This window comes from Camelus bactrianus, chromosome 4 (assembly GCF_048773025.1).
Source record: "Camelus bactrianus isolate YW-2024 breed Bactrian camel chromosome 4, ASM4877302v1, whole genome shotgun sequence".
Lineage (NCBI taxonomy): Eukaryota > Metazoa > Chordata > Mammalia > Artiodactyla > Camelidae > Camelus > Camelus bactrianus.
This window is the reverse complement of record NC_133542.1, coordinates 100,467,385-100,489,885: the sequence shown is the minus strand read 5'-3', so window position 1 is coordinate 100,489,885 and position 22,501 is coordinate 100,467,385. Positions and strand designations below refer to the sequence as shown.

The 22,501-nt window shown below is 37.2% G+C and overlaps 1 long non-coding RNA gene across 1 annotated transcript; it reads right to left on the bottom strand.

Annotated features, from left to right (window-relative positions):
* Positions 1-5,284: 5,284 nt before the first annotated feature.
* LOC141577563 (uncharacterized) lies at positions 5,285-17,186 on the bottom strand. The gene is made up of 2 exons (XR_012506818.1): positions 14,266-17,186; positions 5,285-10,492 (listed from the first exon to the last, which is right to left on the bottom strand). It is a non-coding gene; the product is annotated as an uncharacterized LOC141577563 (long non-coding RNA).
* Between the last annotated feature and the right edge of the window lie 5,315 nt (positions 17,187-22,501).

Here is a 22,501-nt window from a genome sequence, read left to right as displayed (position 1 = left end):
CCTTTAAAAACTATAGAAATTTTGCATTGAAAATAGGTAATAAAAATAAAGACAAAGATATTTAACTTGTCATTTTACATAAACCATTATTTGAGCCTAACTCTTCAGTTTCATATTTCTTGGTCTTTTTGCCTCCTTCTGCTTGAGGTTCTGATTCCATTAAAACTGAGAGAAAATTCAAGACTTATCCAATTTCATTTTGACATCAAGAAATGAAAAGAGACCATCAAAGAGGGCTTCTTAAAAGTACCAAGGACCTGACTTTTGTGTTATAAACAAGCATCTCACTTTCATCTCAAGGTCTCCCAGGCTTGGCAGAAATTTTCTCTACCTGTCACTTATCTTTCTCTCTCCTAAGTAAATTAAGTTATTGCCATGACTGCTGAGGACTGCCATCCTCTTCTATATAAGCATATATCAGATCAAGGTTTTTAAAAACTTGTTCAGTTTGACCTTCCAGGCAGATGACACATCTGAAGGTTTCCTTATGGAGAGGGGCACAGGGCTCTCCTCACTCGTGGGTTCATATGAAATACTGACACTGGTTCTCTTGCTCTATGTAAAAGTGTATTTCATTCATCAATTTTTCAATTTTATGAAATATTTTAAAGAGTGTGAAGATAGGTAAACTTACATATTATCACATCAAAATATTATTACTGTCTGTTATTTGATCATCTATAATGAATTTTGAAGCTTTCATTCAACACCATAGAAATATTTCTGAACATCAAACAATTAAGCTCGTAGGAAAGTGAAATCTAAGAAAATCTTTTTGCATTTATGTCTTTCTTCAAATGCACGCACACATGAACACACATGCAAACACACGAACCAAGTGAGTTGTACAGATACACATAATCTCATATATATTCTACGTTAATGTGTATGTAAGAAATAACAAAATATGTAATGCATATATAACTATACATACTTCTCAGTAATCGAATTCATATGTATATATGTACCTATGTTCAATATATAGTCATATATATGCACACTATCAACTTTCTGTCCAAGGTATTCAGTAGTATACCAAAGAAATAATGTCAATTGCTTGTCTGAGATTAGATATGATGGAAATATTAGGAAAAAGGAGGGTGGGAGGTCAGCACACATCTGAGAAGCAAAGGGGCCACCGGTGACAGAGAAGGTAATTAAAAGCATACTCTGGAACACAAAAGATGTGTTTGCTGCCTTCATAATTCTGCTTCAGGCTACATGATTCTGTAGACGCCATGAGGACCTGCTAACTACATCAAAATGAATTCACTGATCTCCAAATTTGGGTCTAAACATTAGAAGCTCCAATGCATTTTCAACTGGTGATTTTATTATTTTATTTATCACTGATTCATCTTTTTTGTTCCTTTCCTATTGCTAAACTATCTCAAAAGCATAAGATGGCCCCCTCTTTGTGATTAATAAAAAAAGGGAAAAAATCACAAGGAATCCAAGAGTTGAAGGAGACAATATCCTTTCAACATAACCACTCATCTAGAGTTTCTAGCTCAACATTTTATCTGCAGAGTCTGACCTTCATCCTTCAGGGGTGAAATCTTCAAAGAAGAAACTGTTTAGGGTTTCACAAAACTGTCTATACACTATTGGTCACCAAGAAATCCCCTAATTGCTAAAGCAACCTTTTCTCTGGGTGATTCAGTCACTCAGTCAATGAACATCTGCTTAACGGCGTGCAAAACATTACTGTAGACAGTCTTGGGGATAAAAAGGTGAATGAGCTTCAAGCCCTTTCCTTATGCATCAAAACAGAATTTTTGTTGCAAAGCGTGTTAACGTAATTCTCAGTCTCCAAATACTTAGGTACATGACTTGACATTTCTTGATTTGTCAAGAGGTATCAAATACCTTAAAAATAATGTATTTTTTAAAACTATGGTCTTACCTCTATGAATTTTCCTTGAGGGAAAAAATCAGGAGGACTATGTGCAGATTTAACTATAAAAATATTCATGGAAACATCATAAACATCCCAGCTGACCGGCAATATATAATTGGTTAATAAGCTCTAACACTTTTTTCCCTTTGCCAGAAAATGCACATTATTTTAGTCTGTGTAATAATGCTTATCATTCCCTCTTCAGAGGCACATGACATGCTAGGGACTTTTCCCAGGATCACATAGCTGACAGATACAAGGGAAGGATTATGCCCCAGAATCTGTGGTTAGTCAGTAAGCTATCAGTCTGGTTCCACATAAGGCTTTCCTTCTGAACCAGAGCTCAGCCTCAGCTTAAAGGCCACCTCCGCAGTAAGGGAGCCTTTCCTGAGAGCTGTGTCTGACTCTCCTCTTGACCTTTGCCCTTGTTCTTTATCACAATAATGAACTTATTTCCTTCATTGCATTTACCTGAGTATTTTTTCTTTCTCAAATGAGTTTCAACAGCTTTATTGACATATACCAGAAACTTCACCCATTGTAAGGGTACAATTCAGTGTTTTTTTAAGTCAAGTTGTAGAGTTGGACTGCCATAACCATCAATTAATTTGAAAACATGTTATTAACCCCATAAATTTCCATTGAGCCCATTTGCAAGCAATCCCAGCTCACATCCCCGGCCCCAGGAAAGCAACTTTCTACTTCTGTAACTTTTTTTTTCCTGAAGAGTTTATGTAAACGTCTCAGTTTTTCTTTTTGGTTTGGTTTTGGGTTTTTCTGTTTTGTTTTGTTTTGCTTTGTTTTTGTTTGTTTTTTCTTGCATTTAGCTTCTAAACTTATGTTATAGCTTCTAGCAGTGGTCTGTTTCTATTTATTGCTGAATAGTCTTTCAAAATATGGCTACACCACATTGTATCTATTCAGTATTTTGGGGCTGTAATGAATAATATTATGAACACTGGCATACAAGTCTTTGTATAGATATATTTTTTCAGTTCTCCTGTGCAGCTTTCTAGGAGTGGGATGGTTAGTTTGTATGATAAGCTTATGTTCCACTAAGAAAATGCCAAGATGTTTTGCAAAGTGTCTGGGCCATTTTACAGTTGCACCAGCATGGAGGTTTCCTTTTCTCTACAGTTTTGCCCACTCTTGGTAGTTCAGATTATAGCCACTTGAATGGGTATGCACCGCTATCTCATTTTGGTTTTATTTTCATTAACTTGATAGCAAATAAATAATATTTTAAATTTATAGTATAGTCAGTCTTCCACAATAGAATATAAGCTTTTTTGAAAGCAGGGTCTATGCCTGTGTTATTCTACAGGGTGGTTGTAAGAGAAGGAACTAAATAGTCATTCAGGGATGAAATGCATCCATATAATATGAAGGAATTAAAATGATTCACATAATGTTAATTTCCCTTAATACTGTCCCTTACACTCAGTGAATTAGAAGTAGATCATAAAAATATGCACAGGCTGATTATATAATTTGCAAAATATATGTCTAAATTAAAATGTTAATGATCTCTGGATGGTGTACCTAGTTGTCAGTGTGTCCTGACATTACATTTGTTATATGTCATCTATAAAGTAAAAGGCTTAGAAATCAATTTCTAACACTTACTCAGTTCAGGGATATCCATGAACCTCTATTGACAGGGAGTTCATCATCTGATACTTACCCACATCACAAATTCCTCACAGGGTACTAAAGTTTGACTCCTTGCCAATTCTTCTGTCTCTATCTACCCTCCAGAAATACAGGATTCTGCATTTACACAAAGAGGCTTTCTGACTTTAGTGTCCATTTTCCAAGTCCATCATTACCAGATTCTTCAGTTAGGTTTCACCTGACACAACTCCCAGAGAGCTCACCATCCCCTTTTGCTACTCAAATTTCATGTTATAAAAGAAAACTGTGACATATAATCACCATTTTCAGAAAACAATTCTCAGAAAAGTGCATTAGGGTTGATAATAAAGCAGTAACTCCCATTTTGGAAATGCACTATATGAGTTCATGGCACCACGGGTTTCAGGTACATATGGATACATTTTGTAACAGTTGCTTGTATCTATCATCATTCCCAAGTTACAAATGAAAACACTGAGGTCGGGAGAAGCAAGACAATCACACAAGATCTAATAATTAGTAAGCAAAAACATTTGAATTTGAATTCTTATTTAAGTGTGTTTGATTCCAAAGCTTTTGTTTCCTCTTGACCTGGATGCTGGGCCATGACTCTGCCCTTCTGAACCTTTATGATTTCAAGATAGACTTCAGTTGGGCTGAGGTAAGAGAGCAGCTTATAGGTTAGATATTTTGTTGGATGATAAGATTCCCATTCTCATCCCTGTCTCCAAAATGTGCAAAGATATAACTTGTTACTAAGAAAACACATTTTAGAGGAAGTTGGTTAACTCTAACAAAATTGGCATAACTCTAACAAATTTTATCCTTTCTCAATCTATAACTGGTTACTCTGGCATCACTAACATTTAAAATAATTGGGTCACAGCAATCCTACTCCTGGGCATATATCAGGAGGAAACTCTAATTTGAAAAGACACATGCACCCCAATGTTCATAGAAGCACTGTTTACAATAGCCAAGATATGGAGACAATCTCAATGTCCATCAACAGAAGACTGGATATAGAAAGTGTGGTATATTTATACACTGGAATACTACTTAGCCATCAAAAAGAATAAAATAATGCCATTTATAGCAACATGGAAGGACCTAGACATTACCATACTAAGTGAAGTAAGAAAGAGAAAGAAAAATACCATATATCATTTATACGTGGAATTTTAAAAAAATGACACAAATGAATTTATTTACAAAACAGAAACAGACCCACAGAAAGAAAACAAATTTATTATTACCAGAGGGGAAAGAGGGGCAGTGTGGAGAGACAAACTGGGAGTTGAGTATTTGCAGATACCAACTACTATATATAAAATAAATAACAGGGTCCTACTATATAGCACAGGGAACTTTAGTCACTATCTTGTAATGGACTGTAATGAAAAAGAATATAAAAAGGAATATATATGTATAGCTGAATCACTACACTGTACACCAGAAATTAACACAATGTAAACTGATTGTACTTCAATAAAAAAAATAAAAAATAGAACAAAATAATTGGTTCCTGCAGAAGCCAATAACAGAAAATTTTTGTTGTTAGAGTTGGATGAGTTTTCCCTTATTCCAACTGCACATTTGCTTATCTCAGAGATGTCCTGTTCACAAGCTCCAATTCTGGACCTCACCAGGCTCAGGGATACCCTGTGGCCTCCTGAACCTGAGAGAGCTTGGCCTCACTCCTCCCATTTGGAGAGATTACAGCTTCCTTCTCAAGGAAGGCAATATGTCTTTCTTCCTGGTTCCAGGCGACTGTAGACACAGCTTGGAAATATCAAATCCAAGCCCTGTCTGCTTCTTGCTCTGCCAAGGGCTTTCTCCTGAGGACTACTGCAGTGGGGCTCCACGAGTCAGGATCCTTCAAGCCCTTGCAAGCCTGAGGGCTCAGGCATCTGTGACTCAAGGCTGCCTTTCCCACCCTTTTGGGTTCCAGCTACATTCTGGTCTCTAGACCTCCATCACTCTGAGGATCTAGATATGGACACAGCGCATAAAGTGGCAAACCTCCAAGTGATCAATCTCCAGGAATCCTCAAAGACTCCCTGCAACTGGCCAAAGATAAGGGAGAGGGGTTTTTTGGTTTTTGTTTTGTTTTGTTTTGTTTTGTTTTTTTCCTTTCAAGAGGGGTTCAAGATTGCCTGGGATGGCCATTCTCATTAGCGGCAGGAGCTGTGGTCTGGGCTGAAATCACATTTCTAGGGGGCTTAGATTTCCCACTTAGGACTCACAAATTGTCCAGCAAATATGGACATCTCCTCCGCTGCTGGCTTAGCTCTCAGCTTCTCTCAGCTTGTCTACAACTTTCTCTTCCAGGCTTAGTGTTCATTCACTACCATTTAATTTCCTGTGCATGTATCATCTGAAGACAGAGAGAGAACACGTCTTTTACTTTCATTTTCTCATTCCCAGGAATGTCACTGGACAGAAGTAGTCTTTCTTTTCTTCCACCAACATCTGCTCAGAGGGCACTCCTGGTCTGTTCTGCACACTAGACCCTGTACTTCCATCAGGAGGTTGTGAACCTTTGCCCTCTACCCCCGTCTGTGTTATGGCTCTGCTCCGCCCTGAGACAGAAGCCTGTTTCTCCTCCAGAGGTGTCTGTGCCCCTTCTCTCTCCTAGAACTGCCACCTCCCATCCTTTCCCTTCCCTCAGCTTGGTCCTCTCAATGGTCTTTCTGCTCTGATCACGAGCCATCTTAGTGGCCTCTACTATTCCCACCGCTCCTTTAGAAAGACAGTGATTCTTGGGCATTTGCATATAAACATCACTATTTTAGTTCCCTGTTAAACTGATGCCTCTTCCCTTATTATTTCTTTATGCACCTGGTGCTCCTGGAGTAATAAGGGTAGGAACCACTATCTCAAGCCAGGACCCAGAGAACAACTGCGGGAAAACCTCAGCTGACACACACCTAAAAGAAGTGCTTTGGTTCAGTTTCAGATGAATGATCCTCAGCTCCATGTACTGCGACTGCAAAAGCGGGTAAGAGCACGGATCACACCCCTTAAGTAGAAGTTTTCCTGTTTCACTTGACCTTTTAAGTTTGACCTTCTGCTACCTGCTGTTTCTTGGGAAAAAAAAAATTATTCAGCATTTAACCTAACCAGCAACTAGAGTGACTTGCCCCAAACCTCATAGCCATTCTATGGATCAGGAGTGGTTTTGCTGAAAAACTGTTTTGAGAACAAGGTGATGGGGGTGTGGAAAAGCTCACTTAACTCCTGAGTGACATTTTCACCCTGTGTTTCTCCAAGCATCTCTTAGGACACCTGGATTTATCTGAAGAATTTACCTACCCAATGTCTCACTCGTAAATCACAGCCACACCCCCCGGCCGCCACATAAGCCATGGATCTCTTTATTCCCTTTGTCCAACATTCCAGAGTCCTCCTCTCCATAGCTCATTTGTAAAATATCTTCTGCTTATGGGCACATTTACACTCATGGGACTCATGCAAAAAAAAGGAAGTAATACAATTCAGCTTCAAGATGACCGTGGTAAGTTTTGGAAATGTTTCTTCAATAAGTAAGACAATATTAACCTTAGTAATTCACACAAAAACTCCAGTATCCCTGGAAACCGGAGAAAAGCAAGCTGAGACCTTTACTTGGCCCCTCAAGCTGTGGTAGCATCCTTGTTGGAGTTTTCGAGCTGGCTGAGCCCAGTTCAAAATTATCCCCTTAATCCTCAAGTCCTTACCTTGCTTCAGAAAGAGAGTCGTGCTTTTCTCCTTCTGTACACTCTTCTGTGCATCTGAGGCAGGGCTGGGGACCGCAGTACCAGCCATCTGAAGCAAGTCTCCCTGCTCTAACTTGGGAGCTAAGAGCAGCCGGCGATGTGCTGTTGGGAGAGGGACTTCCCTCACCTATGCTCTTTGCTCGATGTCATCCTTTTCCACACGGGTCTCCCTCAGAGGGCTGAAGGTGTGCAGGCACACGGAAGGCAGGGGGCTGGGCACTGCCCCTCAGGACACCGGGATCTCTCTTCTTGTGTATTAGATCCCGCCCCTAATTCCTCTATGCACTCTTCACCATTTGGACCTGCATATAATACGTCTGGAGGCAGCCACTCCCTTTAATGGTCGGGCAGGGGAAAGGCATAGGTGTCACAGAAGATAAAAAGAAGAATCATTTCTGCAATTACAGTGTTTTTGACCAGGCTACCTCCAGCAGAGGACAGCATGGGAGTCCTGTAGTCAGGTTAGGTGAGAAGGAAAAAATGGGGGACAAATTAAAGTTTATATTTACTTACACACACACACACACACACACACACAGAGATACTGAATATTTACAAACTATTAGACACCACGCTAAAGACTCCCACACCCAGACTCCAGCTTTGGTGCAAGCCTGCTATTGGCAGGGAAGAAAAATGTTTCCTTGTTTTGTTCTAACCTTCTTTACTCCCAGACATCACTGCTAGGACACTCACCAGAAGCACAGAGCCTTGCTGGCCAGACACTGCTTCAGACTAAGTTGGAAATAGCAGGGTTCCCTCATAAGAGCAGCCATTGCCCCTGGAACTCTTATTCGGGCTCCATTCTACCCCCTCCCAACACTTACAACTCCCACCTGGCAGTTATTTTTGCCTCTTGACAGTTAACTTCTCAGTCTTTCCTGCTTCCAGCAAGCACCCCTGGCTCCCACAGCTTCACTCACTCCTCAGGCCACTGTCTGTCTTCTCCTGTTCTTCTTACTCTAGTACAACCCAACCACCAGTAGAGTGACCCCCTCACTCAAGACATTTTTTTCCCTTTGAAAAAAACAGCCTCACAATTTTGATATGATCTAAAAGCAGAACAAAATCAAATCTACCTACCTACTTATCTATAATTTATTTCCCATGATGCATAATTTTGGCTTTCATCCTAACGGCTCCCACTAAGGAGAATTTCTATTGATACATGTGTTTGCGTCAGTCCAGTCTTTTATAAGTTGAAGGGAAATTCGAGTCTCACTTCAGGTAGTAGCTTGCTGGGCTGCATTTCCCCCTTCCTAAGCGTTAGATGACATCTCATTCTATCCTCCACTTTACAGATCATCCCCGGTGAGAAAGGAACTAACATAAAAGGCAGTATCCATCGCTCAGTTAGACGGCCAGTGCATGGCACAGCTACTGCATGAAAATTGTGGTGGACTTGAATCTCTGACAGAGCAGCCATTTGGTTATTTGTGGGTTCTGTTTCCTTAGGCATAGTCGATCCCCCCAGAAGGAAAATGATAACCTCAGCCTTTCTCCAATAAGTGACTTGGGTCTTCTGTACACTCTTCCTTCTCACAGAAAGCTTGTCTCATTCAGCCTAATCTCTGTCCAAGAGACGATACACAAAAGCTCACCTCCACACCAGCAGGCAGCTTCTCTAATAACCTCAGCTTGCAGATGCTTCTCTTTCAAACGTGTTTCACTGAAGCTGGCTTTTGAAGGCAGGGATCCTCTAGGTGATTTGTTCATGGTGCTCAAGCATTTGGCCGAACACAGTCCTCTTGTAAATCTCTAAGACACCATGGATGTACAACCTCTAGTATTTCTTTACTCTGGATGACTGTTGGTGTTGGAAGATTACCCAGGGTTCTGGAGCTTTCTTTACCTCATCAGTTACTCCCTAGGATTCTGCAATCCCAGGTTAAGTTTACATAGACCAACTGCCACTCAACAATAATTTAGTTTCCTCAAAGGAAACGCTCTCACTCACCTACTTTATATCACATGCTTAACTCCATCTCTATTCAGACACGCATGAATATTTGGCTAACGGAAAAAATTATCCTCCTCAGAAACACCCTACACTATTTTGTCCTCCTGATGGGCCCTTCAGGGAACACCTTTTCAATCACTAAGACAGCTTCCTCAGTTACCAGATTTAGATGAGTGGTGTAATTTTCACATGTAACTACAGTAATGTAAGAACTTCTTTTAAATTATGCAAATATTATACAGAAAACTTAAAAGACTATCATCTTCACAATTCTAATATATACATGTATATATATATATATTAGAATTCTATTATGTATATATTTCTTCCTGTCTTTATCTTTAAAAGGAGATATTTATGCAGTTTTTAAGTAGCATATGTGAAATTTTTAAGCCTTCATTTCTTTATTGTTATGTTTTCATGTATCATAATGTTCTAAATTTCAACTAATTTGAATAAAAATATTTTCATATGAAAAATTTAACATTCATATTAGATGCTTTTTTCTCTCTCACTATATTCTTTAACTCAGTTCTTAGAAGTTGGATCATGCAATGAGTGTTTGAACATTTTACTAACCCTTAAAGATACATTATTTTTTTTTCTACAACCAGAATATAGGTACAACAATGTCCTTTGTGTAGTACAGTGAAGAGAAAAGTTAATGAGGATCCCAAAGCAAGACTGATAAAAATTATTCCTTATATTCCCAGTCTAAGGTTCAAAAACCCTCTGAAGCATGGCAGGTGGCTATTTAACCAAATTCTTCCTTGAACTGTCTACAGGCCAATTCCCTTTCTTCCTTTATTTTCCAATGTCAACAGTTCTCAGACTTGCATCTAAATGATGGCTTAGAAATAAATCATTTTCTCTCCTCTTTTCCTACCTTTGATCTAAAGAAGAAAGCAAAACTTGAAAAACAACTTTTCAAAAATAAAGCTACCTTGTCTTATGGAAACCACTGGGCAACTTTACAACTTTATTGTATAAAATACTTGAAAATAATCAAACATACTTTTAAAGTAAGTATATAGTATTTTTCAGTATATACATATACATATACATATATATGTATACTCATATATAGATTTATTGTTTACCATGTATGAAGATTCAGACATACGTAGGCAGCGTCTGACGTGACGTCACAGCAAGCCAACTTTCTTGATGTTTTAGAACGAGGGATTCTGATCTCCAGAGGGAATCAGTCAAATCAAGCTTGGCTCAATAGCAAAGTCTCTGCCACAAGATAAAGTTAATTTTAATAAAGCCATCTTTCTCACATTTATCTCTTTCTCCAACTTCTCCTCAACCTCTTAGCCTCCTAAACTTATCAGACAATCCCGTTTGCATTTTAGGAACGACAGTCTTCAAGAAAACCCTGAACAAAGCTTTCACAAGGGCTGTTTCACTTAAGCTTTATGAGTCACAAGTACATCGGAAACAATGCTTTGGTTTCTTAGAAACTAACAAACTGAAGATTTAGAAGGAGAAATAGGATAAAAGATAGAGAAGGAGAAAAGTAGAATTTCTTGTTTCCCAAGTGAAAACTGAGTGATGTAAAATAGTGGCACAGGGAGGGGGGAAGTTTCTAGGATGGGGTTCGGCATTTTGAACTTGTCACTGATGCCACGGGAGGGAACACTCCAGGAACTGGGAGAGGTGGGCCTTGAAAGCTGTCTGAAGTCACACGTCCAAACTGGAATCAGACTCTTTATTACAAGTAATAAGAAAAACATGAAGGAGACTTCTGGAACGGAATAAACTACAGGAACTTCTGAACAAACAAAATACATTAGCTTTGAGTTCAACAGTTACATATGATTGATTACACTTTGCCTCTTTAAAATGTTTCTTAATTGTCTTTTTTTTTAATATATTTAAGATATGGTTGTAAAGGCAATTAAGTGGCTCTGAAGTCTTTATTAACTGTCAGGGATCATGAACTCATCTGGCTGGTGGGAGACTCATCCTTTCACTATCACTCTATGATCACTGAGGATATAATATGCAGAGGAAAGGAGTTTAGCTGAAATAAAATGAAAATGAATATATATATGTATGGTGTAGAGCACAAGATCCCAGATAGAGATACATTGTCATCAACTGAACTTCAAGTAAAAAAAAAAAAAGAAAGTATGATAATGTAGATAAAAATACACTTATGACAATATGAGAGAATCTGTGCTCCTGCTATACAACAGGAATTTTTTTCAAATTTTTAAAAGAATTTTTATTGAGATAAAGTTGATTTGTAATATTATAAAATTTCGGTGTACAGCACAGTGATATGCAATTTCTAAATGTTATATTCCATTTATAGTTGTTATAAAATATTGGCTATATTCCCTGTGTTGTACAATATATCCTTGTATCTTTTTTTTTAATTGAAATATAGCTGATTTACAGTGTTGTGTTAGTTTTTGGTGTACAGAATACTGATGCAGTTATACATACATTATATATATATTCCTTTTCATATTCTTTTTCATTAGAGGTTATTACAAGGTATTGAATATAATTCCCTGTGCTAAGAGTAGGGCCTTGTTTATCTATTTTGTATACAGTAGTTTATGTCTCCTAATCCCAAACTCCTAATTTAACTACATCCCCCTTTCCCTGTTGGTAACCATAAGCTTGTTTTCTATGTCTGTGAGTCTATTTCTGTTTTGTAAGTTCATTTGTATTATTTTTTTAGATTCCACACATAAGTGATATCATATGATATTTGTCTTCCTATGTCTGATTTATTTCACTTGGTATGATAATCTCTAGGTCCATCCATGTTGGTACAAATGACATTACTGAATTCTTTTTTATGGCTGAGTAATATTCCACTGTATATATACAGTAGGGAATTTTGATCATACTATTCCGATAATCCCAACTGCATACAACTATGAATACCATCTCTACAAGTAAGAAAGGGCTATTTTAAAAAGTCTCTTATAAGGGGAAGGGATGAAATATTCAGCTTGTAGCTGGATAAAGAACAGAAAGACTAGCTATCAGGCCTCATTAGTGAGAGGACATAATCAATTTTCCTTAAGCAGGCCTTCCTGCATGCCGGGGCTTAGATTATATGCAAAGATACATATCAGGCTTTCTTTTTTAATGCTTGGACTAGATAGGCTTCTAACTTTTCAGAAGTGCTGACACAGATTTGAATTGTCTCTAACTCTAAATGGTAAGAGTTCAAACTTCTAAGAGTGAACTATCTGGAAGTCCAGGATTTTTAAGGGTATTCTGAACTGTTATCAGAGAGGATAAATTTCCTCCTTTCTGAATGCTCAAGAAGGGACTGTATAAATTTGTAGTGGAAATACATAAGGAATTCATGTATGAAAGATGTGGTTACATGTAGATCAATCAGTGACTCTGTGAGTATTAGTGGCTATTCATGTCCTATTTGGCTTTCTTTAGTTTGAATTCAAACTATCAAACTGAACATTTTTAAAGAGTATCTCAGCTTTAGCACTAAAATATCAGGTGCAACTTAGATCTGATGAGAATGATACATATATGCCACATTATGAAAAATATATATGTGTTTATGTATGTGTGCATATATACATAGTAGAACAGAGGGGAAATACTATTGGTCATTTTAATTAAAGCTCATTTTATTTTAGATGGCTTTAAGTGTTGAAATCAAAAATCCCTGTTACTACACTATCTGATCCTTTGGCGTACATAATTATTCTTTTTGTCTGATTCCACAATACTTAGCAAAGTGCCACATAGATAACTAGATATACTATATATAATATATATAAAATCTCTAAATAGACTAATAAAAAAAACATACTACCATACGTATTGAAAATTTGTCTGCTTAATTTCATATGTTAAGTTATCTTTAGTTATGCATGATTTCTTACTGTTGAAGAATAATTTAAGAACTTTTCCCTGCTTTTGGATAGCTCCACTGTCTTGGTTTTCTCTCAAAAAAAATTAAGAATTAATTGTGTCAATACTTATTAAATAGCCATAATTTGTAATTGATACAGATTATTCTTTTGCTCAATATTATTCAATACTATTTCATTTAACAAGCTGCAAAGTGAGGCTCAGAAAATCCAAGACTAAGACAGAATCCTCTTTTTCCCTTTTCAGAATATTAAAATTAATATGTATGTTAACAATTATACTGAAAACAGCAATGCATGGTATTATTTAACACAGATATGATATAAAAAGTGTTATATGCCTTGAAACAGAAGAGAAATAATTCTTCTTCTTGGAGAATGGAAAGTATGTAACTATATACTAGAAAATGAAGAGATTCTTGAAAAGATACTTAAAGAATATGGAATTTACTTGCTAAGTGATGAGCAGGCTATGAAAATTTTAGAAGAGGGTGGGAAGGGATAAACTGGGAGTTCAAGATTTACAAGTATTAACTACTACATGTAAAACAGATAAACAACAAGTTTCTTCTGTATAGCACAGGGAACTACATTCAATATCTTGTAGTAACCTATAATGAAAAATATGAAAATGAATATATGTATGTATATGTATGACTGAAGCATTATGCTGTACACTGAAAATTGATGCATTATAAACTGGCTATACTTCAATAAAAAATAATAATAATAATAATAAAGGACAATTTTAGAGCACAAGAGAAATGTGGAACCTAAAACAGGTTGATGTAAAGGTACTTGACGATTGAGGTAAAAATAAAAAAGCTTGGTGGAAAGGGATCAGATGAAAATCCTCTGCAGCAATAATTCCTGTACAAGTTGATTAGTGCCTGAACTCGGATCATGAGTTAGGGTAGTGAAAGAAAGTGGCATGATGAAGAAATCAGTATGACTTGGGAGCTATTTGATTTCTTAAGAAAGGAGTGAATATACCATTTGGTCTTAGAGGCAGAAATTTCATTTTAGACCTATTAATTTTCAACCAGATGGAAGTTCTTTTCAGAATTAGGAACTGTATCAGTTCCCTATTGCTGTGTAACAAATTACCACAGACTTAGTGTTTTAAAATACCACATTTATTACCTTGTATTTCTGAAAGTGGGAAATCCAAAATCATCCTCACTGAGCAAAGTCAAGGTCTTGGCAAAGCTTGGGTCCTTTGGGAGACTCTGAGAAGAGAATCTGTTTCTGTAACATTTTCAGCTTCTAGAAGTCATCTTGAGCATCCCCTGGCTCATGGTCCCTGCTTTGTGTCACTCTACCTATTGCTTCTGTTCCATCTAGTACTCCCACTCACTCTGATCCTTCTGCGTCCCTCTTACTAAGAACCCTTGTGATGACAATGGGCCCAACTGAATAACCCAGGATACTCTCCTCATCTCAAGGTCCTTAACTTAATCACACCTGTAAAGTCCCTTATGCCCTAACAGTTAACATATCTTAAGGTTCTGATTAGAACTTGGACATGCCTGAGGTCGTCCTCTCATAGCTCATGAGTGTGGTATTTGGGAGAGGGGGAGGGTTTGAGACAAAGATTCAACAGTCATTAACTTGGTCTGAGAGTTGATACTCTACATGCAAATAAAATCTCTAGAATAAAAGGCGAAAGAAAAAAGAACGGGGGAAAGGGGCTTGGGAATGTCGAAATAGTAGGAAGTAAGAAACCACAGGCTGGCCACCCAGTGAACTGGAAAACCGCATCTGAAAGCTTAGAACCATGTCGAAGACTACTTCAAATGGAGAGCAGTACAGTGAGTACCGAGCTAAGAGAGGATGTGTCTCAGTTTCTGCGAGTTATCAAAAACGTTGTCCAGTTAGCTGGTCTCCTGATGGGCTGTGAGGTAGTCAAGGAGTATCGTCTTCCTTAATCTTTGCATATTCTTTCAGCAAAACACCAGTCATGATTTCATGCCAAAACCAATTTTAAAGTCTTATTTAGTATTTCTTTCTTTACTTATCAACATGGCAATTCATCAGCAAATGTGTAAAGCTGCTCCGATAGTGCTATGAGCCATGAGGGTTATTAGCTTGGGGAAACCAGATGGAGGAAAGCATTTCTCTCCCAGAGCTGCAGGGAACGCTGGAATCAAGAAACCATGTAGGCAGGAGCCAAAAGGAAACTAGGTTCATGCCAGAGGAGATCAAAGAAAGGCCATCAATACCAATGAAACACCCCCAAGGAGAGAGAAAGAATTGGATTTGGAAAAGGCAGTCAGAGAGCACAGGAAGTAAGTAGGGAGCACCAAGTCTAGAGCAACGTCTCTCAAACCTGGTCTCACATTAGAATAACCTGGAGAGCTTTCAGAAGCAGCCAATGCTTAGACTCCACCCAGAAATAATTAAATTAGAATATCTGCAGTTGAGGCACAGAGGGCACATTTTAAAAACCTCCCCAGGTGATTTTAAGTTGCAGCTAGGGTGGCGAATCACTGAGCTAGAACAAGCACAGAATTTTCACCGGCAATTATCTGGAAAAGGGGGGGCACCATTTTATGCCTGATGACTTCTTGGCTGATGTGCCAGCAGTAAAAATCTGAGACCACTGGACATGTTTCAAAGTATCAGGCAAGGTGCTAGCTTCAACTTTAATGCTCATGTTAACAAAGCTACAGATATTTTTTGCTCTCAAAGTTAATCGACCTTTATTATTTATGAGAAGAAAATTGCTCTACTTAATGAATCAAAAAGAACATAGTTTTACATATAACCCTGAATATAATTGATCCTAATTCTTACCATTGTCTTCTGTCCTCTTGTATCACTATTTTTCAATTATAAAATATCTAATATAAGAGCCATAAAAGAAATGCAATGAAATCCTCTATAGCCACAATAATTTTAAGAATTAAAAACATTTCTAACACAGGTGAAGATTCCTGTGTACCATGCCTCAATCTCTTTCTTGAAATACTAAAATTGTAATCACTAGCCTGTATTTAGTGTTTATCACTCCCATATGTTTTATTTTTTTTTACCCACTCAACATGTTTATTTTAAAATCCATTGCTTTTAGTATACACAACTCAAGCTTATTCACTGTTTAAACAGTCCACTGTGTAGTTATATCATGATCATTATTAATTCTCCCACTGATGTGTTTAGGTTGTTTCCAGTTGTATTTTTTTAAAACAGGCTTAATAAAATATAATACACATATCATAACATCTATCTTTCAAAAGTTTACAACTCAGAGCTTTTTAGTTTATTCATAGAGTTACAAAAACCACACAACTATATAATTTTAGAGCATTTCATCACCCAAACCACATTCACTACAAGTCACTTCAGTTGCTTTCACGCCTAGCTGCCCAGCAAACACTAATCTAGATTCTGTTTCTTTGAACTTGCCCATTCTGGACATTTCATATAAATGAAATCCTACAAACGTGGTCTTTACTGACTGGCTTCTTTCAATTAGCATAATGTTTTCAAGATTCACCCATGTTTTAGCATGTGCCAGGACCTTTATTCTTTTTTATTGCCAAGTAAAATTCCACTGTGCAGCTATGCCACATTCAGTTTATAGACATTTGACTTGTTTCCACCTTTTGACCATTATGAATAATGTTGCTATGAGCATTCATGAATTTTTGTGGGGCATATGCTCTCAGTCATCTTAGGTTTATACCTAGGAGTGGAACTGCTGAATCATTTGGTAGCTCTATGCTTAATATTGTGAGGAGCAGTAAAATTGTTTTCCAAAGGATTTCACTTATAAACATCACCAGCAACGTATGTGTGGTTACTCAATTTTCTCAGCATCCTCAACATTGGTCATGGTCTTTTTCTTAGCCGTCCAACAGGGTTTAAAGTGGTACCTCATGTTTGCTTTGACTTCCATTTCCCTAATGATTACTGATCTTGAGTAATTTTTCATGTGCCGAGTGGCCATTTGTGAGCCATCTTTAGAGAAATGCCTATTCAAATATTGTGCCTACTTTTTAATGGCTTGTCATTTTAGATAAAAGAAGCCACACAGTGGAACCAGAATATACAGGTGACCCTTCAACAACTGTATAGGTCCACTTATACACAGAGTTTTTTCAGTCAAAATACTACTACAATACTACACGATCAGCTTTTGGTTGAATTTGTGGATGCAGAAACCCAGATTCAGAGAGCTGAATATGAAGTCATACTCAGACTTCATTGTTTAAAGGTCAACCGTACATCCTGCAAAGGACTCATATTCATAATGTATAAAAACTTCTTCCCAACCAATACAAATGCAAACGCTTCAATAGAGAAACAGAGCTAACTAGAGCTATTTAGCTGATAGCTGAATAGAGAAAAAAATGCTAACTACTACGACAGATACTTCATAAATGTGAAAACCCAAATGGTTAATGAAGCTAAGAAAAAATAATCAAAAGACTTTACTCATAAGGGAAATAAAAATTAATTCACAATGATATACCAAAACACGGTGAGCTATTGATACACATCCACCAGAGTGGCTAACGTAAAAAGGTACAAAATACCTCCTGTTTCTGATAATGAAATTTGAACTTTCATGTGCTGCTGAAACTTGTTGGACATATTTTCAAAAATTGAAAAGTGACTTTTGATCTAAGCATTCCACTCCAAGTAAATAAATGCCCAATAGAAATGAGTGTATGTCCTAAGAAAGTATTCATAGTCAGACTATTACTGTTACCAAGTCCAAACTTGTTCTGCTTGCCACATGACAGGCCAATAAATCAGGAGATGATGCATTGGGGCAAGGAATAATGACCTTATTCAGGAAGCGGGCAGACTGAGAAGATGGCAGACTAATGTCCAAGAGAACCATCTTCCCCAAGTCAGAATTCAAGCTCCTTTTATATGAAAAAGGGGAGGGGTTGTGGTTGGTTGTTGCAAACCTCTTGAAGTCAGAATCCTTCGTTCTTACAGATGTCCACCTGGGTCAGGTCGTGATGTTTCTGTAAACCTCTAACAAGACAAGTGTTATTCTCTATTTTGCAACTTTTCATCTTTATATGAATGGGAAAGTGTTATACCCTTAAAGGTCAGCGCCTTGAGAACAGGCTACCCTGTACTTCAGGCTAGAGGCAACATTTCTTTACAAAAGGCGCAGAACCAGCGTGACTAAGCACGGGAGCCAGCACAGCGTTAGAGCTAAAGGAACAGATCTAATATGGAGTCAGATGTGTTCTTCCCTATTACATTACTAATATCTAAAAACTGCAGATAATCCAAAAATGCCCATCACCAATAGAATAGATAAATAAAATGTGGTGTATCTGTCCAGTGAAATACTATTCAGAAACTTTAAAAAATGAACTATAACTTCATCCAGTAATATTAATAAATCTCACAAAGGTTCAGAAGAGCCAGACACAAAACAATACATTCTTCATAAACATACATAGTTTAACACAGTTTCAAAAGTCACACCAGTAATTATCTCAAGATCCAGGTGTTGGAGATGTGGCTGTGTTTATAAAACTCCATTGAGCTGGACTTTTATGATTTGTGTACTATATGTGTGTGTGCACATGCTCATTATATACACATTTATTTTCCTCTGCAAAATATTTGCCCCCTCTCTTAGTTTTTTTAATCTTCCCTCTTCAAACACCTTCTTCTATCCTATTTTAAAATGTAAATTTTCTAAAGACATGATCCTTTCCCTTCTGCTTTTCAGTATTAAAACTGGAGTCATGAATGCCTACTAGGAAATTAATTTGGTAGGGAAGGCATGACCAGATGTGGTCCTAAACAAAGGGCGGTAGCAGGGGATTTTTAAAAGAAAACGATCCTGAGAGAGGAGAAAATCCACTAAAACATGATGAAATCAGTAAGAGATAAAGGAGAAAACTGGATCAAAACAAAGTGTCTTCACTCCAAGATCCCTAATGGACTCACACAAATTGCACTGAACAAACAATAAATCCGTGCATGGGTGGGTGCCCGTAACTGCCCACATTATTCAGCAGTTCTGTCTAGATGGTCAGCGTGGAAGGACTTCTCATCATGAGTTCACTCAAGATTCCTGTGCCTGTTTCATAAAATGCACCTGCTGTTAAATGATTACCGACTGGAAAGAATCCTAATGAATTCGTGGACAGAAAAATCAGCGACCATCAGAAAGTTTCTTTGAGAATATATGTGACTGACTCCAGGCACCAAAATAACATCTGTGTCTGGTAATGCTCAGTATGCTATATATAAAGCTCTCACTAAGTAGATGTGATTACAGAGATTATATATTTAGATACCGGCTATCACGAAACAAGGAGAATGCGCCACTCAGGTGGCTCTCAACAATGGTCTGCATTTTGTCATGCACTTATATATCCATTCTAAAGGACAGGAGGGTAGAATTAAGGCTAACAGATAGTGGAAGACTGCACTGGGGACACATACCAATCATCTTTTATTGCTAAGCTCTGCTCTGTCTCTGATTTGATTTTCAGGAAAGCCTGCTGGGTAGTCTCAGCGATGCACTTACACGTTTGAAGCAGATGACATTAGTCACACTGCTTAAACCCGCGACGGAAGCTCAGAACAGTATTATTTCAAGAGACAACTTCCTTCATATACAAACACAGGTGGGTTCACTGGATGACTTCACCTATCTCCTCATTTTGCTTTTGTTTTGTTAAAGAAGCCATCATCACCAGAATGGCCATGGAGGTTTCACATCCTGCAGAGAATGAAGCAATTATGAAATTCATTTAGGGCTTCTGAAAAGAGTAAACAAAAATATATTTACAACACACCAGATGGCAAATGGATATCGTATTTATTTTATATTTTCATGCTAAAACCTGTGTAATGTTCATTCCGCTCATCGAGGTGGTTTTAGGAAAAAAAAGGATGTGCTTGTTTTCAAAGGTTCCTCTGCAATTTCTGAAAAAGTAAGCAGTCCTATTGTTAAGAGTCAGATATATTGAAACAAATGTATGTAAGTTGCCTTACTTGGCAGTAACATACTCAGTAGATATTTTAGCAAAGGCTTCTTTCCTATGCACTTACTGTCCCTTTTAATCTGCGGCTGTGGGTATTGTTTTTTAATAAAAAGGATCGAGAATAAATATGCTTGTAAGGTCATTCTGTGCTCACTCAGTAAAGGGCTTAGTTCGGATCCACTAGAGACATTTTGATATGTCTCTTAGGCTGTCTTCTTAGGCTAAGTGAGCTTTTTAAAAACTGTTAAAGAACAGTCTTTCTGGGATAATAGAAAAGCCACATGCAAGAGAATGAAGTTGGACCGCAGCTTCACCCAATGCAAGAAAATTAACTCCAAGTGGATAACAGAGATAAATATACTAGCTAAAGCTATAAAACTATCAAGAAACTAAAAAGGTAACTCATAGAATGAAAGAAAGAATTTTCAAATAAACTAACAAGGGAATTGTATGCAGAATATATAATCTTACAATCCAATAATAAAAAGACAAATAACTCACTTTAAAAATGATCAACAGATCTGAATAAACATTTCTCCAAAGAATAAATGCCAACGGCCAACAGGCACATGAGCTGATGTTCAGCATCATTAAATGTTAGCTGAATTTAAGTTAAAACCACACTGAGGAACCGCTCCACACTCACTAGGATGGTTATAATCAAAAAGGTAAACGAGTGTTAGTGAGGAGGAAGAGAAAGTGAAACCGTATGCCCTGTAAAAGGGTACAGCCACTTTAGAAAAAGTTTAGCAGTTTCTCAAAATGTTAAACATAGAGATACAATATGATCCAGCAATTCTACCCCTAGGTATATACTCAAAACATTGAAAATACACATCACACATAGATGGGCACATCAACGTCACAGCAGCATTGTTCAGAATAACTGAAAACTGAAGACACCATAAATACCCAGCAAGTGATGGATCGATAAAATATGGTACAGGCATCAAATAAAATATTACTTGGAAGTTAAAAGAAGAAGGTACTGATCTGTACTACAATATAGATGAACCTCAAAAATAGTGCGCTGAATTAGAGAAGCCAGTCACAACAGAACATCATTCAATTTCTGTTACATGCTCAAATCCAGCAAATTCAGAGAGACATGAAGTGACTTAGTGGTTGCCAGGGGCTGGAGCAATGGGGGAATAGGGGGAGACTGCTCATGGATATGGGGTTGCTTTTTGGAGGTGATGAAAATATTCTGAGATTAGACAGTGGTGTGGTAATGGTGGCATAACTATGTTAATATACTAAAGGCCACCAAAGTGTACATTATAAAAGAATTTTGTGTAATGTGAAATATATCTCAGTAAGGCTATTATTTTTAAAAAAGCAAGTAATCTCTCTGTATAAATAACATGCAGCTGTCAATCTAAAAGAGATAAAAAGAAATGAATATGTATTTGCTTATTCTTAGTGTAGGAATAAACCAAAATTTTAATTTAAAAATAATGGCGACCTATAGCAGAGAAAACCAGGCTTAGGAGTGTATAGATAGAAACCTCTCTAAATATACTTTGTTTGGTAGACTTAATTTCAGAATTTTGTAAATGTTTTACACAGTTATACAACAAAATTGAATTTAAAAGATCAGTCCCTAAATATAGAAAGTAAAATTAAACAAATGAACCTGTGCATTAAATTAGTGGCATAAACACATAGAGAGAGACCATTTCACATCAGCTTAAGAGTTTAAGATACAATAATTTGATAATGCCTCCCTAATGGGGGTATGCTCTAAAGATAAAATATAATTTAAAGAAAAATCTTCAACACTTTTCAGCAGTTTTTTGTTGGTTGTAGTGTTGGTATTTTTATACTGACGCTGCTATGTGTACTGTTGGGTAAAGTAAATGATTAATTATACTGGGATCACTGAGAACTAGAATTTTTTTTGGTGTGGGAAAAAAAAAAAGCCAGATATAAAATTATTGAGATGAAATAAAATCTCTTTAATCCTGAGTGGAAGTACCAATGTGAATAACCCATGGTCTATTTTATCATAAAATAAAATTCTATCACTATTCACCAATTAGGAAATTGTCAAACTTCCGTTGTCAAACTATTTTGAGTCAGTCTCAAACTGTCTGAATTATCTGGGTGAGGAAATAGTTGCCTCGAAACCACATGAGAATTGACACAAACAAAAGGTGATTCATGGTGGCTGCTTCCCCTCTGCAGGTGTCTTCAATTTGAAACATCTTTGAGAATTTTGAGTCCTTAGAATCTACCAGAGAGCTTCTTACTAAGAAATAAGAATGCTTATTCCTATTCACACAGGTTCGGAGCCACATGAAACAGATGCACACTATGAGTTTGATATATTTCAATATCATCGGGGAAAAGAGTTTTGAAGGAAACAATACTGAGGCAGCAGAAGACATGAGCTCTAACTAGAA